Genomic DNA, 16,082 nt, shown 5'->3' with positions numbered 1-16,082 from the left:
TAGTTCTTAAATGCTTCCTCCCCCACCCACTATCATGATCCCAATTCTACCTTACAAATCTGGCTAGACCAGAGGATGTACACTGGTACAGATAGGAACTGGAAACACAGGGAATGCAGGACAGATGATCCCTGTAGGACCAGTGGTGAGAGTGGCGGTACTGGGAGGGAGGAGGGAATGTGAGGTAGAAACGGGGAACCGATTACAAGGATTTATATATAACCTCCTCCCTAGGGATGGGCAACAGAAAAGTGGATAAAAGGTCACCCAGTGTAAGATATGACACAATAATAATAATTTATAAATTATCAAGGGTTCATGAGAGTTGAACGGGCAGGGAGGGGCAAAAATGAGGAGTTGATACCAAGGGCTCAAGTAGAAAGCAAATATTTTGAGAATGATGATGGCAACAGATGTACAAATGTGTATGACACAATGGATGGATGTACAGATTGTGGTAACAGTGGTACGAGCCCCCCAAAAATGTTGGGGGGAAAAAGAAGAGCCATACTAACTAATTTTCCTTCGCTGCAGTTTCCAACTTACAAAGTTTGAGATACATGAATTGAAAAGATATTTTTATAATTCAGGAGGAGAGTTTTCATTTTGTTGTATCTGCTTAAAACAGTCTGGTGAATAGGCAGAGTGGATTAGTGCTTCAGAGAATGTGTATTTTTGTACCCAGATAATTTAAACAATTTACGCAAAGGACAGGAAAAGCAAGTTTAGTTAACCAGATGCAATCTTCTATGTTATAACCTGAGCTTAGGGAGATAGCTAGTATTCAAACTTTATTTATATTTCTGTGTCCTTTCATAACTCCAAATATCCAATAACTTGATTCTGAGTAGGGTTTTAGCTTGAGGCCAGGAATGTTTTTAACCTCCCAGCACTGTCTTCTGTTTCACAGTCGGAACAACCAGGACGAACTGTTGAAGCTGCTTTCACAGAGTTACGATTTGCTTGAAACTCTTCACTCGACTCTCAAAGATAAATGGACACATTCAAGTTCACCTACGATGAACTCTGACAGACTTCTCCCCTCACATGATTGAATGATGCTTGGCTGCACCCTGCACAGGAAACAAACTTGGGGAAAATATTTGCATGGCTGGTTCTCATAGCACCATAAAAAGGCAGTGAGACTATAAATAAGTGCTATGTTATTTGTCAGTGATAATCCCTGCAATATATAAAGGAAGACTTATATAACGGTACAAATGAAGGGATTCAAATGTTCATGGGAAAAAATGGAATCGAATATTCTGAAATTTTTTCACAACCCCTGTGAATTCCCCTTATACATAGACAGTATTAAACAATGTAATAGTTACATTTTAGGTCAGTTTGGCTGGGCCAAACTTCTCAGAGTTTAAGTTTGGCAGTTAAGACCTAATCATCCTTCATGATGGGACATAACACAATTTAATAATTCCATAATCAGATCTGCTATAAACAGGAAATCAAATGTATGACGGTTCTGGTAGAATTCAACCCCATTACTCAGGACACAGCACTGGTGCAATGAAAATAAATTTTCCTTGGGGGTGGGGTGGGGGTATTCTCTACTTCCTATATAAACAGACTTGTAGAAATCCTCGCTTAGTTTTGCTGGTTCTCGATCCTGTGTCTGGCTCATCAAGCTCCTGTTTTTTGGACTTGAGCCAAAGGCCTGCCATATTGCCTGCTGATCCTGGGAAACATTCATGCCTATTAACTGATCTGCATACTTTGGAGTCCTCTACCTCTGCCACGACCGGCCTGTGGTCATTCCAACAGTTCTGGGTTCATCAGCTCCTTAAAAGCATCTACAGAGTTTGAAATGAAAATAACTCATGCTAATTCATAATCCTTATCATATGAAGTTTATAAAGACAAATCATAATTTTGTAAATTTTATTTCACAGAAGCTAAAGTTGTGTATATTTCTGATAGCCACAAAGGATCAAAGATCCAGACACGATTAAAGATAAACTAGGATTCATATCATGACTGAATTGGGAATGACTTTCTAGAAATTCTCTTTCTAATTAAAAGTTTCTAACAGAATATATTGAGGAAATTCATATCCTTTCTTCATACATTGATTAATACTTCATTTTGATAGGTTTGTTATGATTATTAAAAGTAAAAGCAATACTTTTACCATTGCTTCTTTTTATGTACAGTTGTCCATAGACATTGTACCTAAACAACACCGAGGAAAATTTATTCACACTACTTGTCATGGTGCAGAGTGGCTTAAGCACTGTGTGCTTAACCGAAAAGTCAGGTATTCAAACCCACCAGCCAGTCTGTGGGAGAATGGTACAGCTGCCTATTTCCTGAAAAGATGTACAGCCCGAGAATCCTTAAGGAGAGGCTCTACTCTGCCCTCGGCGGTCACTGTGAATCTGACATGACTTGATAACGGTGGGTGAGTTTTGTATTTTTATGTTTTTTGTTTTTCTTTAGTGAATGAGTATTAAAAGTACAGCTCTCATTAAGACCTATAAGACCTGGTTCATTATGGGTCTTAATGAATAAGGTCTTTTTTTTGGTTGCATTTATTGCAGCTAAACAATCTACCCTAAAACTTTCTCACTTGCAGTAGTCATTTTACTTTGCTCATAATTTTGTAAGTCAGTGCTTAGCCAGGGCTCAAGTGGATAGTGTTCCTGATTCACCAGTCTATGAAGAAGAGACGGAAGATTCCACCACATTCAGTACATAGGAGGGGACTCCCCAGGATAATGAATTCCAGAAGGTCTGTTTTTTTGAGGGTGGGGAGTGGTGGTGTATTACTGGAAAATAATGTTCAGTCATGATCCACATGAAGGCTGAGATCATCTTTATAGCCCCACCCCCAGCTCTTGAAATGCCATAAATCTGTACTTCTTTAATGGACCACAGAATGCTACCTAATTCCATTGCCTCCACCAGTAGCGCATCCTCGATGCTATTTTTGTCGGTACGTCTTTATTTCTTTCCCAGGATCGGGAAGCAGCATCCTCTGCCCACTTCAGACACATTTGCCATTTACAGGCCGATAAGTGTTATTTCCCCACATCTTTTCCTTGGTGGATTGGAGAATAAGCTCCCTTCCTATTTAAAATTTAAATTTTGCCCTGCATTGCTCCTCCAATCTGTCACGTTTGAAGATGAAAGTCAACTAAGATTTTTACTGTTGAGTTTGTGGCAGCAGAAAGAGATGGTGTAGGCAGATGACAGTCATTTTTAAAGCTATACCGGGCCGCTCATCATCTCACGCTGTTTTTAGCATTCAAAGTGGCTTCTTCTTTTTGTCAAAGAGGCTGACATATCATGAAAGTGCAGCCTCATCTGCATAGAATGAAAGGTGTTTTTCAGCACCCCACTAGGCTCTCACGTATTATTTCAGCTCAAGCCTATTCGAGATAGCTCTGATTCTGCTATAACCAAACAATAACAAAACCCTTGCAGCGGAGTTCATTCAGACTCATGGTGACCCTGAATGTTACAGGGTAGAAATTCTCCATAGGATTTATATACATCAATTATATAAAGCACATTTGTACCTCCATTACCCTCATCATTACCAAAACATTTCCTCTCCACCTAAGCCCCTGGCATCAGCGCCTTGATTTTCCCCCCTCACTCCCCAATTCCCTCTCCCTCATGAACTCTTGATAATTTGTTATTATTTTATCATATCTTACACTGTCTGACGACTCCCTTAACCCACTTTTATGTTGTCTGTCCCCCAGGGAAGAGGTTATATGTAGATCCCTATAATCAGTTCCCCCTTTCTATGCCACCCTCTCTACACCCTCCCACCACTCTCACCACTGGTCCTGAGGGGATCATCTGTCCTGGATTCCTTGTGCTTCCAGTTTCTATATGTACAGTGTACAACCTCCAGTCCAGCCAGATTTGTAAGGTGGAACTGGGATCATGATAGTGGGGGAAAGCGGGTAGAAGCATTTAAGAACTAGAGGAAAGTTGTATGTTTCCTCGTTGCTGCCCTGCACCCTGACTGGCTCGTCTCCTCCCCGTGACCCTTCTGTCAGAGGGCGTTTCAAAAGTTGTTTCACAGTTGACTAAGTCTACTAAGATCCTCTAGATTGCCAACTGATTATTTTAGATTATTGTTCATTATAAAGCAATTATGCTTCTCTTGTTTAAGCTTGTTATATGCTTGTGCCAGTCTATGCTTACCAGACATCCCCTCATTTGTGTTTGATCTTATCCATTGCTAATCACTTGCTTGGTTTGGGTTCTTACTTGCTGCCATCGAGTGGATGCCAACTCAGAGTGACTCTATAGGACAGGATCGAACTGCTCTGAGAGTTTCTAAGACTGAAATTATTTTTTACGGGAATAAATAGCGCTTTCAGAGCAGCTAGTGTGTTTGAACTGTGAATCTTGCGTTTAGCAGCCGAAGCCATAACCACTAAGCCACCAGAACTCCTCTGGTTTTGTTAGATGCCTTTAATTTTGCTGCAAATAATGAACTGCGGGTCATCTTGCCACACTTCCTACGCCTATCATGACTCCTGTAATCCCAGATATCCATCACAACTCACAAAACTGTGGCATTTGACACTGGGAAGACACAGCTAGGTGGGTACATTTTTTAAAATTAATTATTGGCTAAAGAGTATAGAGATAACACAAAATAAATGCTTAAGCTCTTAAACAGCATGTTTGGTTTTTGTTGCTTTCTGGAAACGGAAAATTCCTGTCAAAGTCTATCTCTAATTTGCAGTTTTCCTTCATACATTTAAGTATCTTATCTGTGCGGCCAGTGAAGACTAACAGTGCTTGTTAGGAATCTATTATCAAATATATGTTTCACCCCCACCCCTATCTATTTGCCTTACTTTACACTGAGCTCTTGGGATAAACTGCTGTGATCATGGAGGAAATGTAGTAATAAAAGCTATCTTCTCTTTGTTTAATTACTTCGTACAATAAAAAAACAAACACATATATCTATTTTCCCTCTAAAACTTTAAAGATGAGATGGTAACAGTGTGTGGGTCTACTTAAAAACCATCAGAAGCATTGCTAGTTAGCTTCCCTTTCATGTCATAGAAAGAGACGTTAAATGAGTCATGTGAAACGATCCATGAGATTAATTGGACAAAGATGTCATATCCTCATGCATACAGCTGTGAATGGCATATCTACTTCGCCATCTGCAAAGTTAATGGGCAAAATGTCCCAGTGACTGCTTTGGGGTTTTATGTAACTCAGTTATCAGTCGCCAGATTTCCTATTGCTTAATACCCAAATTAAATTCCATGGGGAACTTTAGTCTGTCTTTTGGAGGAGGTAAAAAAAATCTGCTAAACACATTATGCTCTTTCATAACTATGTTGAAATGTACTACTACTGAGCAAGCGCAAATACAATTTACTTTGAGACAGTACTGTGTTTTGTGTGGACTGGTGTTCATTCTCACTGCATGTACACTTTCGATCGGTTGTGGAATACTAGAATAAATGGTAATGTAGCGAGTATTATTTCCCACGGTGTTACACAGGACCTGAAAACAGAATCTGAAAGTAGATATATAGTATGTTTAATTTAAATTCTGATGTGTAAATATTTTCATGGCAAATGTTATATTCCTCCTTGCACATCAAAAACTATTTGACATTTTTCCAGCAATACCTTTTCCTTTTCTTTTTATTTGCTTGATCAAAATTGTAATTTGTCTGCTATTTTTTATATAAGTTGATCATTCGTGGAATAGAAATACATTTCTGATTTTTTAAAAATCATTTTACTGGGGCTCGTACAACTTTTATCACAATCTATGTATAAATCCATTGTATCAAGCACATTCGTTGCCATCATCATTCTCAAAACATTTGCTTTCCACTTGAGCTCATGATTGTTCCTCATTTTCCCCTCCCTCCCCATGACCTCCTCCCTCATGAAAACTTGATAATTTATATTTTATTATTATTTTTTTTCTTTCATATATATTTTTTTCTCTTTTCTTCTTTTACATTTTATTAGGGACTCCAACAACTCTTACCACAATCCATACATATACATACATCAATTGTATAAAGCACATCCATACATTCCCTGCCCCAATCATTCTCAAGGCATTTGCTCTCCACTTAAGCCCCTTGCATCAGGTCCTCTTTTCTTTTCCTCCCCTCCCTCCCCTTTCCCCCCTCCCTCATATGCCCTTGGTAATTTATACCTCGTTATTTTGTCATATCTTGCCCTATTCGGGGTCTCCCTTCCCCCCTTCTCTGCTGTCCCTCTCCCAGGGAAGAGGTCACATGTGGCTCCTTGTAATCAGTTCCCCCTTTCCAACCCAGTCACCCTCCACTCTCCCAGCATCGTCCCTCATGCCCTTGGTCCTGAAGGTATCATCCACCCTGGATTCCCTGTACCTCCAACCCTCATATGTACCAGTGTACAGCCTCTGTCCTATCCAGCCCTGCAAGGTAGAATTCGGATCATGGTAGTTGGGGGGAGGAAGCATCCAGGATCTGGGGGAAAGCTGTGTTCTTCTTCGATACTACCTCACACCCTAATTAACCCATCTCCTCTCCTAAGCCCCTCTATGAGGGGATCTCCATTGGCCGACACTTGGGCCTTGGGTCTCCACTCTGCACTTCCCCCTTCATTTAATATAATATATATATACACATACATATATACATATACACATATATACACATACATACACACACTTATATCTTTTTTTTTTTTTGCATGATGCCTTATATCTGGTCCCTTGGGCACCTCGTGATCGCACTGGCCGGTGTGCTTCTTCCATGTGGGCTTATTTGTTTCTGAGCGAGATGGCCGCTTGTTCACCTTCAAGCCTTTAAGACCCCAGACACTATCTCTTTTGATAGCCGGGCACCATCAGCTTTCTTCACCACATTTGCTTGTGCACCCATTTGTCTTCAGCGATCCTATCATGGAGGTGTGCAGTCAATGATATGATTTTTTGTTCTTTGATGCCTGGTAACTGATCCCTTTGGGACCACTCGATCACACAGGCTGGTGTGTTCTTCCATGTGGACTTTGTTGCTTCTGAGCTAGATGGCCGCTTCGAATAATCGGTCTACCGGAACACAACATAACACACAAATCGACCGCCAAGATAGCAAAGGAATTCCTGGAAGAAAATTTCCCCAACCTAACAAAGGAGAATCCGACTCTCATACAGGAAGCAGAGAGGACGCCGGCTAAGCTAAACACCAAGAAGAACACGCCAAGGCATATAATTGTAAAATTATCCAACTTAGAGGAAAAAGAGAAAATTCTACAAGCATCAAGAGAAAGGAAGACAGTCACATACAAAGGAGCGCAGGTAAGGTTATGCTCAGACTTATCAGCAGAAACCATGAAGAGGAGGAGAGAATGGAGCAACATCTTCCAAAAACTGAAAGATAAAAATGCCTCCCCCAGAATCCTATACCCTGCCAAGTTATCCATTAAGATAGAGGGTAAGATAAGGGTCTTCCAGGACAAGGAAGAACTCAAAAAATATACTGCAAGTCACCCGACCCTGCAGAACATACTGGCTGACTCACTATGGCCAGAAGATCAAGCTCCAACTAGAACCACCAGGAGACCACCATATAGCCCATCTCCATCTAGAAGCCAACATGCCAGCAACACGTACCAGGACAACACGGCCTCAGATGGAAAAGAGGACAGGATAGAAACCCTCCACTCAAACGCAGTACACTGATATGAAGGAAGATAGGCAAAGACCCAAAACACAACAGAATATGGCAACCATGAAGCCAGAGATTGTAATAATCACTTTGAATACAAATGGGCTCAATTCATATGTTAAAAGAAAGAGGCTGGAGGATTGGATTAGAAAACATAACCCATCAATCTGCTGCCTGCAAGAGACACACCTTAAGCAAGCAGACAAGCATATGCTGAGAATAAAGGGCTGGCAGAAAGTTTACCAAGCAAATGGTAACTCCAGGAAGGCAGGAGTGGCTATCTTAATCTCCGACAAAATGGATCTCAAGATCCAAAACATAAAAAGAGACAAAGAGGGACATTACATAATGCTCAAAGGCTCAGTAAACCAGGAAGCAATAAGCATACTGAATATTTACGCACCTAATAATGGTGCGGCAAATTTCGTCAAACAAACTATTAAAAAAATGACAGAAGAAATCACGGAAACAACAATAATAGTGGGGGACTTCAACACTCCACTATCAGAGAAAGACAGGTCACAGGGAAAGAAGCTCAGCAAAGAGGCCAGAGAGCTAAACAATGTAATTAGGCAACAGGGCCTGATAGACATCTATAGAGCCTTTCATCCAAAAGCAAAAGGTTTCACATTCTTCTCCAATCCACACGGATCTTTCTCAAGAATAGATCACATGCTGGGGCACAAGGCCAGCCTGAGTAAATTCAAACACATAGATATTATCCAGACGTCTTTCTCAGACCACCATGCCATAAAGCTGGAGATTAATAGGAGGGCACCCAGAAAAGCAAGGGCCACCAATTGGAGAATAAACAACGATCTCCTGCGACATGAATGGGTTAAGGTCCAGATCAGAGAGGATATCAGGAAATTTCTAGAAACTAATGAGAACGAGCATACAACATATCAAAACTTATGGGACACTGCAAAGGCAGTTATCAGAGGTAGCTTGATATCACTGAATGCATACATGAAAAAAGAAAGGCGTATGACAGATATATTTTATTATTATTTTGTCATGTATTACACTGTCCGATACCTCCCCACCCACTTTTCTGCTGTCCATCCCCCAGGGAGGAGGTTATATATAGATTCTTGTAATCAGTTCCCCCTTTCTACTCCACCTTCCCTCGACCCTCCTGGTATCACCACTCTCACCACTGGTGCTGCAGGGACCATCTGTCCTGGATTCCCTGTGTTTCCAGTTCCTATCTGTACCAGTGTACAACCTCTGGTCTAGTCAGACTTGTCAGGTAGAATTGGGATCATGATAGTGGGGGGAGGAAGCATTTAAGAACTAGAGGAAAGTTGTAAGTTTCATCGTTGCTACCCTGCACCCTGACTGGCTGGTCTCCTCCACGTGACCCTTCTGTAAGGGGATGTCCAGTTGCCTACAGATGGGCTTTGGATCGGCACTCTGCACTCACCCTCATTTACAATGTAGTGTTTAGAATAGTTTTAAATTACAGAAAACCAGAGATCCTATTTATTGATATCCATCACCACCCACAGTTTTGCTTATTAATAATATGTTACACTCTTTCTCAATGCCTTTGAATCATACCAACTCATGGTGACCCTAAATATCTTGCACTCATGAGGTATGAGTTATGATTAATGAATCATTATTGATGCATTATTACTAGTTAAAGTCCATCATCTGCACTGATTCACTCTTCGTGTGTGGCAATGGTGACCCCGCAGTAGAAGTCTTGCCTATCATGAAGGAACCCCGTTTGTTTGTTTTTTCTGTTCAATCTTCCTCCACTTCCTGTTTGGCAGAGGAGATTTGTATGTTACTATAATGCATCCCAGTAGGTAGCAACTTTCATGGGAGGATTCGCTCTTAGTACTGTATAGTTCTACGGGTCTTGACAAAGGTGTGGTGTCATGTGTCCACCATTGCAGAAGCATACCGAATAGTTTTAAGGCTCCAAAATGCCTTCTTCTCTACTAGGCCCCCTCCTCTCAGCCCCAATGTGCCTGGCAAACCCCACTGCTATTGTCCCTGTCTCTAATGTTTTGCCTTTTCCAGAATGTCACACAACTGATTTCACATAATCCGAGGATACAACTACTGCAGACCTTCTTATCTCTTAGCATTGTGCATGACGAACTCTTCCCTATCTTTTGGCAGTTTGATATCTCACTTCTGGTTATCGTGAAATAATCTTTCAGCATATGAAAGTACCACAGTTTCCTGCGGGACACAGGAAATCTACCACATTTCCCCATTGAAGAACATTTTCGCTGTTTCTACTTTTGGTGAATAAGAATAATAAATTGGGCAACAGAAACTCAAGTAGAAAGTCGTAGGAATTCTGGACTGAGGCATAAACTAAGAGCACAGGAATATAAAGTGGAGACATTAGTTAGGGGGTTGGGAGAGTCTCAGAAAAGGTAAAACAGTGTAAAGAAAGTAAGCCTCAACTCTATAACTCACCTTCACTTTGGTCTTTGACTGACCCCTGCTCTGTTGTGTACATGGGAGTCATGGAAGAGGCTAGCAGATAAACAAACAATCATCTGAGGAAATTGAGCCGACTTTATTGCTGCTCAGGCAAGGGAAATAAAGCCTGGAATTTGAGTGTGGCCAATTTAACTACCTGTGCAAGGATCCTTGATCATTTGAAGAAAATAAGATAATCCACATTATCTACAACGTGTCATCTAAAACAATCATTGTGTACTAAAAACATTAACTATATGATGAAATAGGAATATGCAATGCAAAAAATAAGCTTAGAAATAAAAATCAAAGATTAAAACATACTAGAGAAATTAACAAATCCAAATTTAAGGAAAAGCTCAATCAATAATTTTAATGATCTCTTATAGTAATTCAGTGAAGATGAGCAAAAATAAATAAGGTCAGGAATGAAAGAGACCATTGCTAAAGTTCAACAGATATTAAAGTGACTTTACGTGAATATCAAGAATTATATAATGATAAAAGGGAACTCAGAACAAATGGACACGTTCTTTGAAAAGCATTATATACACAAAATGCATACAATAAAATGTAAACAGCTCTATATTTATTAAAGATATTGAATTCAAAACCACCCCTTATGTAAACATAAAATTCAGGTCAAGATGGTTTGAACGATGAATTCCAGTAAGCATCTTAAAAAGAAACATTATCAATGTTAAACCAACCCTTCCAGAAAGTAAGGAAAGAGAAGCACTTCCCAATTTGTTTTATGAGGACTATTACTGAAATAAGAAAAGATAATAAAACCATTTCAAGTAAATATAAATATGCTTCATGAACATAAGCAAAAAGCCTATGAAAACCATGGAGACACGAATGTAGAAACATGTAAAAAGCTTTATGCTGTATCAAAAGCATTATACCAGGTAACCAAATGAATTGTGCCCCCAAATTCAGGGATGCTCCAACATTAATCAATACAATTGATATAATTGTCCCAATCCTTTTTGTGTCAAGTCAATTATGATTCATAATGACCTTATGTAATAGAGTATAGCATCTCCAAAGTATTCCCAAGTTTATCGTCTTTATGGCAGTTGATAGCCATAACTTTCTCCACTGAGGTAGCACATGGGTTTGAGCCACTGGTCTTTTGGGTAATGCTTCAGCATTTTTTTTGTCTTATTGAGGGCTCTTACCGCTCTTACCACAATCTATACATCCATCCATTGTGTCAAGCACATTTTTACATGCATTGCCATCGTCACTTTCAATTACATTTTCTTTCCACTTGAGTCCTTGGTATCAGCTCTTGGTGTCTCCCACTCCCACCCCCACCCTCCTTCATGAACCCTTCATTTTTCCTCTAGTTCTTTAATGCTCTCCCCCCTCCCCATTAACATGACCCAAATTCTACCTTATAAATCCGGCTAGACCAGAGCATGTACACTGGTAAGATCAAAGCTCAAAACACAGGGAATCCAGGACCATTTAAGGGGAGGGGAAGGAGAAGGTGGGGGAAGAAAGGGGGAATAGATCACAATGATCTACAAATATCCCCCTCCCAGGAAGACGGAAACAGAAAAGTGGGTGAAGGGAGACGGTGGTGGATGTAGCACCTCAGCATTTTAAAGCACTGTGCAGACGAAGGCTTCTTCCTTGTCTTCATTTGACAAAACCCAAAGCTCATTCGTGGTAATGTTTTTCAGAACAGTAGAAATAGATGGAAAATTCCTCAAACTGATAAAGCGAATCTTTCAGTAAAACGAATAACTAACACTTTAATAATGAAAGTTTGAGGATTTTCTCTTTAAATTCGAGGAAAAGCCAATGATATTGACAGCTATCACTGTTATCCAATATTGGGCTGGAAGTCCTAGTCGCATAACAAAGCAAGATTGACAAAAATAAATGATACGTGAACATGAAAGAACAGTAAAGAATCGCAGTATTCAAATAATGTGGTTATCTCAAGACAATTGTTTTTAAATTTACACTATGCCCTAGTAGTCTAGGGTGTTCAGTAAAATATTGCTGGACCCCAAACCCAGAAGTTCTGATTCAGTTCCTAAAAGGTGAGCTCTAGAATTTCAAATGCTATCTTCTTCCCAGATGACTTTGATATGTTGATTCCTTCACCATACTTGGAATCACTCTCTTAATGATCTGTCATTCAGCCTAATGAGTACATTTAATGAGCTAGTAGAATGCAGACTCAATATATGAAAACTAACTTAAGGACATGAAATAACTGGGAAATAAAATTTAAAATGCCATGCACAGTAGTCTAAAAAAATATAAAGCATTCAGAAATAAATTTACCAAATAATTTTAAGACCACTGTAGCACAAGCTTCAAAATAATTCTGAAAGAATTAAAAAATGCCTAAATAAACTGAGAAATAGATCATGTTTATAGGTTGGAAGCCTCAATATTATTAAGATGTCTGTTCTCCACAAATATATCTTAATCATAATCTAGGAAGGTTTTTAAAAACCTAAATCAGTGAGTCAAATTTAAGAACGTATGTAAAAATACAAAGGTCAAACCAATCTGGAAAAGAATTGGCATTGGTCCAGAAGAAGGATTTATATTTTCCAATTTCAAGTTTTAATATAAAAGTTACATGACTAAAAACTGCTGTGTCTTGGCATAAAATACAAAATAGTTCAATAAAGAGAAAAGACCCTAAGAAGGATGCACAATCAGATGGTCAATTAATTTCTATCAAATATGCCAATGTGATTCAACAGGGAAATAGAAGCCTTCTCAACCAGGTGTGCCAGAAACTGGATGGCTCTTCAACCAACCAACCAACGAAAGCATTCATCCTTACCTCCAGCTATACACTAAAGTTAACTTGAGATAAATCATAGAGCGAAACACACCCAGTAAAATTATAGAAATTTTAATGGTAGTCTTAGAATGCAGAAATTAATACCATATATGTTTTATTTATTTAAAATTTGTATTGATTGTATTGAACATTTAAAATCCTCATCATTGAAGAGACCTTAATAAAATGAAAGACAAGCCATATACTAGGCCAGAATATTTATCTAATTAATCAAAGGACTAATATGCAGAATATATATGGGGCATCTATGCTTTAACAACAAAGAGACAAAAATGAAGCAATAGATGATTTATACTAGAATTGAGTAGACATTTTAAAATAGGTGATATACATGTGCCTTGGGAACACATTGCAGGATGTTCATCATCATTAGACATTCAGGAAATCAACACAAAATCACTATAACATACCATCATACACCTATCATGGCTAATACCATAAAGATTGCTGTATTAGTTTCTCATTGCTGCTACCAAAAATTACCAAACACTTCGTGGTTTAAAAGAACACCAATGCATTCTCTCAAAGTTCTCGAAGGACAAAGGTCTAAAACAAAAATGGTGCCACGACTGCTTTCATTTTGAATGCTTCAATAGTAAATACATTTCATTTCTTTTTTCACTTTCTTGAGGCTGGTGCATCCCTGAGCCATTTCTTCACATCACCTCCATCTCCATCAATCACATTTCCTACTACTGACTGTCCCACTTGCTTCTCCCTTGAAGGACCGGGTGACAACATTGGACCTACTTCGATAACTCACAATTCTATAGGAACAGAGGATAAGCTCTCCATTTTAAGAGCTTTAATTTAATAACATTTCCCAAATACATTTCAGTGCATAAACTAATGTGTTCACAAATTCTAGAGATTAGGGCGTGGGTCACTTTGGGTTCAACATTATTCAGTCTACCACAATCAACAACTTCAAGCTTTGACAGAGATGCAAATTAACCATATTGTTGTTGCAGGATAAAATAGTAAGCATCATTTTGGAAAATAATTTGGAAGTTTCTTAAAAAGCGAAATATTCACATAGAATAAATCTCAGCAATTCTTATTTAACCAAGAAAATAAGATCATGCCCACAAAAAGACAAGAACAATTATATCAGTTTTATTTATAAAATTCAAGAACTATGAACTGCAAAATTTTCATTAAGAGGATAATTGTTATGTAAAGTGTGGTTATTTTAGGGTTCTTTTGAAAAGCAGAGCAAGCGATTTATGAGAGGATGATTGTGAAGACTCAATAAGATATGGGGTTCTCTTCTCATGCAGTTGATTCTGACTCCAAGTGACTTTACAGGACAGACCATAACTGGCCCTGTGGGTCTGATGGACAGCTTCATCTTTCCCCTGTGGAGTGACTGTGACTAGTTGTTTATAACAACTGATCTTGAAGTTAGCAGCCTAAGGTGTAAGCACTAACCCTATCAGGCTTTCAAAATCTATCAATTTAGTGGTAGGCTGGAAAGGTTACAATATTGTGCATCGACGGTCTTGAAACCTCTTTATTTACTCTATGGCCTCTGAGAGATTGGGTCAGACCAATCCATGTTATGGAGGATAATCCTAGTTTATCATCAACTGATCTAAATGGTGCTCAGATGTAAATGACCCATAGCAGCATCCAGGCTAGTATTTGAACAAATGCTGGGCATCAACACCTAATCAAGGTGACATATAAATTTAATCATCATAGTAGGAAAATCATGCAATAAAATAATTATTGGCAAAAAAGATATTTGGCACACACAACATGGGTGACTGTCCCAGATGTTGAGCTGAGATACAACAGCAATCACAATGAAATCACAGGCAGAAAGCAGACCTATATGACTTTATTTACCCTCACTGCAATGGAGACAATGCTGACTCCTGGTGACCTATAGGACAAAGCAGAATTGCCCCCTGTGGATTTATGGGATTAGAAAGCCTCTTCTTCCCCTAGAGGAGCTGCTGATGGTTTAGAGTTGAGTCTATTGTTAATTTCAGTGAGGAAAACCTTATATCATGGGGAACACTGGGTGTCTCAGTAGAAGTTTCTTGAAAGGACCAATTATAGGATTTACATTTTAGTTATGCAACTGGGGGGCGGGATCTACATAGAGGTTAGTTTTAGACTAGATGGTGACAGAAAACAGAGGAAATTTTGTAGTTAGGTATGTCGATAAAATTCCTATACAGGCTGGGCAAACTATAGAGGGACTATACCAGTGAATCATTGTTAGATAAAAATTGCTTGAGATAACTGATATATAGCTTGTTATAATATATGTGAGCTCTTCTAATAAGATGATTTATGTAAAAAAAAACCAGGAAACAAGCATAAATAAATAGAATGCTGTCTGATAACTCCAACAGATAAATTACCTATGATCACCTATTTTGCTATTCATACTTATTTGGTCTTTAGTATACTTCATTTTTTTTTTTTAGCTTCTTGACATCACTGATGACAAACTCAAGAGTCCGTGAGTTATATCACTTTTCTAAAATGAGGATAAGTTTCTTTCTTCCAGAGAGATAACGATTTGAGGATTACTTCAGTCTCCCTGAGGATTGAGTTCAGACTCTCAGAGCTGGACTCTGTTTCAGGTTTTCTTCTACTCCTCTTACCCAGCACTTACTTATTCTGCGGGCAGAGTTTACTCCTAGGGTATGAATTTCGAGATGTTTACCAAGGCGCTTGACTTTGAGGGAGCTTGGCTACCATCCCCGCTGTTTCCAGCATGATGAGGGGTCAAGTTGAGGAAGAAATCGAAACCAAGAAAATAATCTTTTTATCTGTTTTTCTATAGCTTGAAACTTTAGAACAAGCCCATATCTTAGTTTTCAGTCATTCGCATGCGTCTTTATACTTGCTAGATTTATTTTGTTGCTGTTAGTGACTCACTTTGAAATCTAGGAAACAGTCAAGAAATGGAAGCGCATTGTGATGAAGAATTTAGGGTTTAATGCTTTGAGATTTGCTCCTCTCTAGGATTATATCTGTATATTTTTATTAATATTAGCTAAGATGAGAAGAGTAGTAATCTGCAAATCTACTCTAGTAAAACTTGTAACAAAAGAAAAAAGTGTATGGAGCAGTCCTAGTCTGTAACACAGCCG

This window comes from Tenrec ecaudatus, chromosome 8, assembly GCF_050624435.1.
Source record: "Tenrec ecaudatus isolate mTenEca1 chromosome 8, mTenEca1.hap1, whole genome shotgun sequence".
Classification (NCBI taxonomy): Eukaryota; Metazoa; Chordata; class Mammalia; order Afrosoricida; family Tenrecidae; genus Tenrec; species Tenrec ecaudatus.
The sequence above is the reverse complement of the archived record's forward strand: the minus strand, read 5'-3'. Positions refer to the sequence as shown.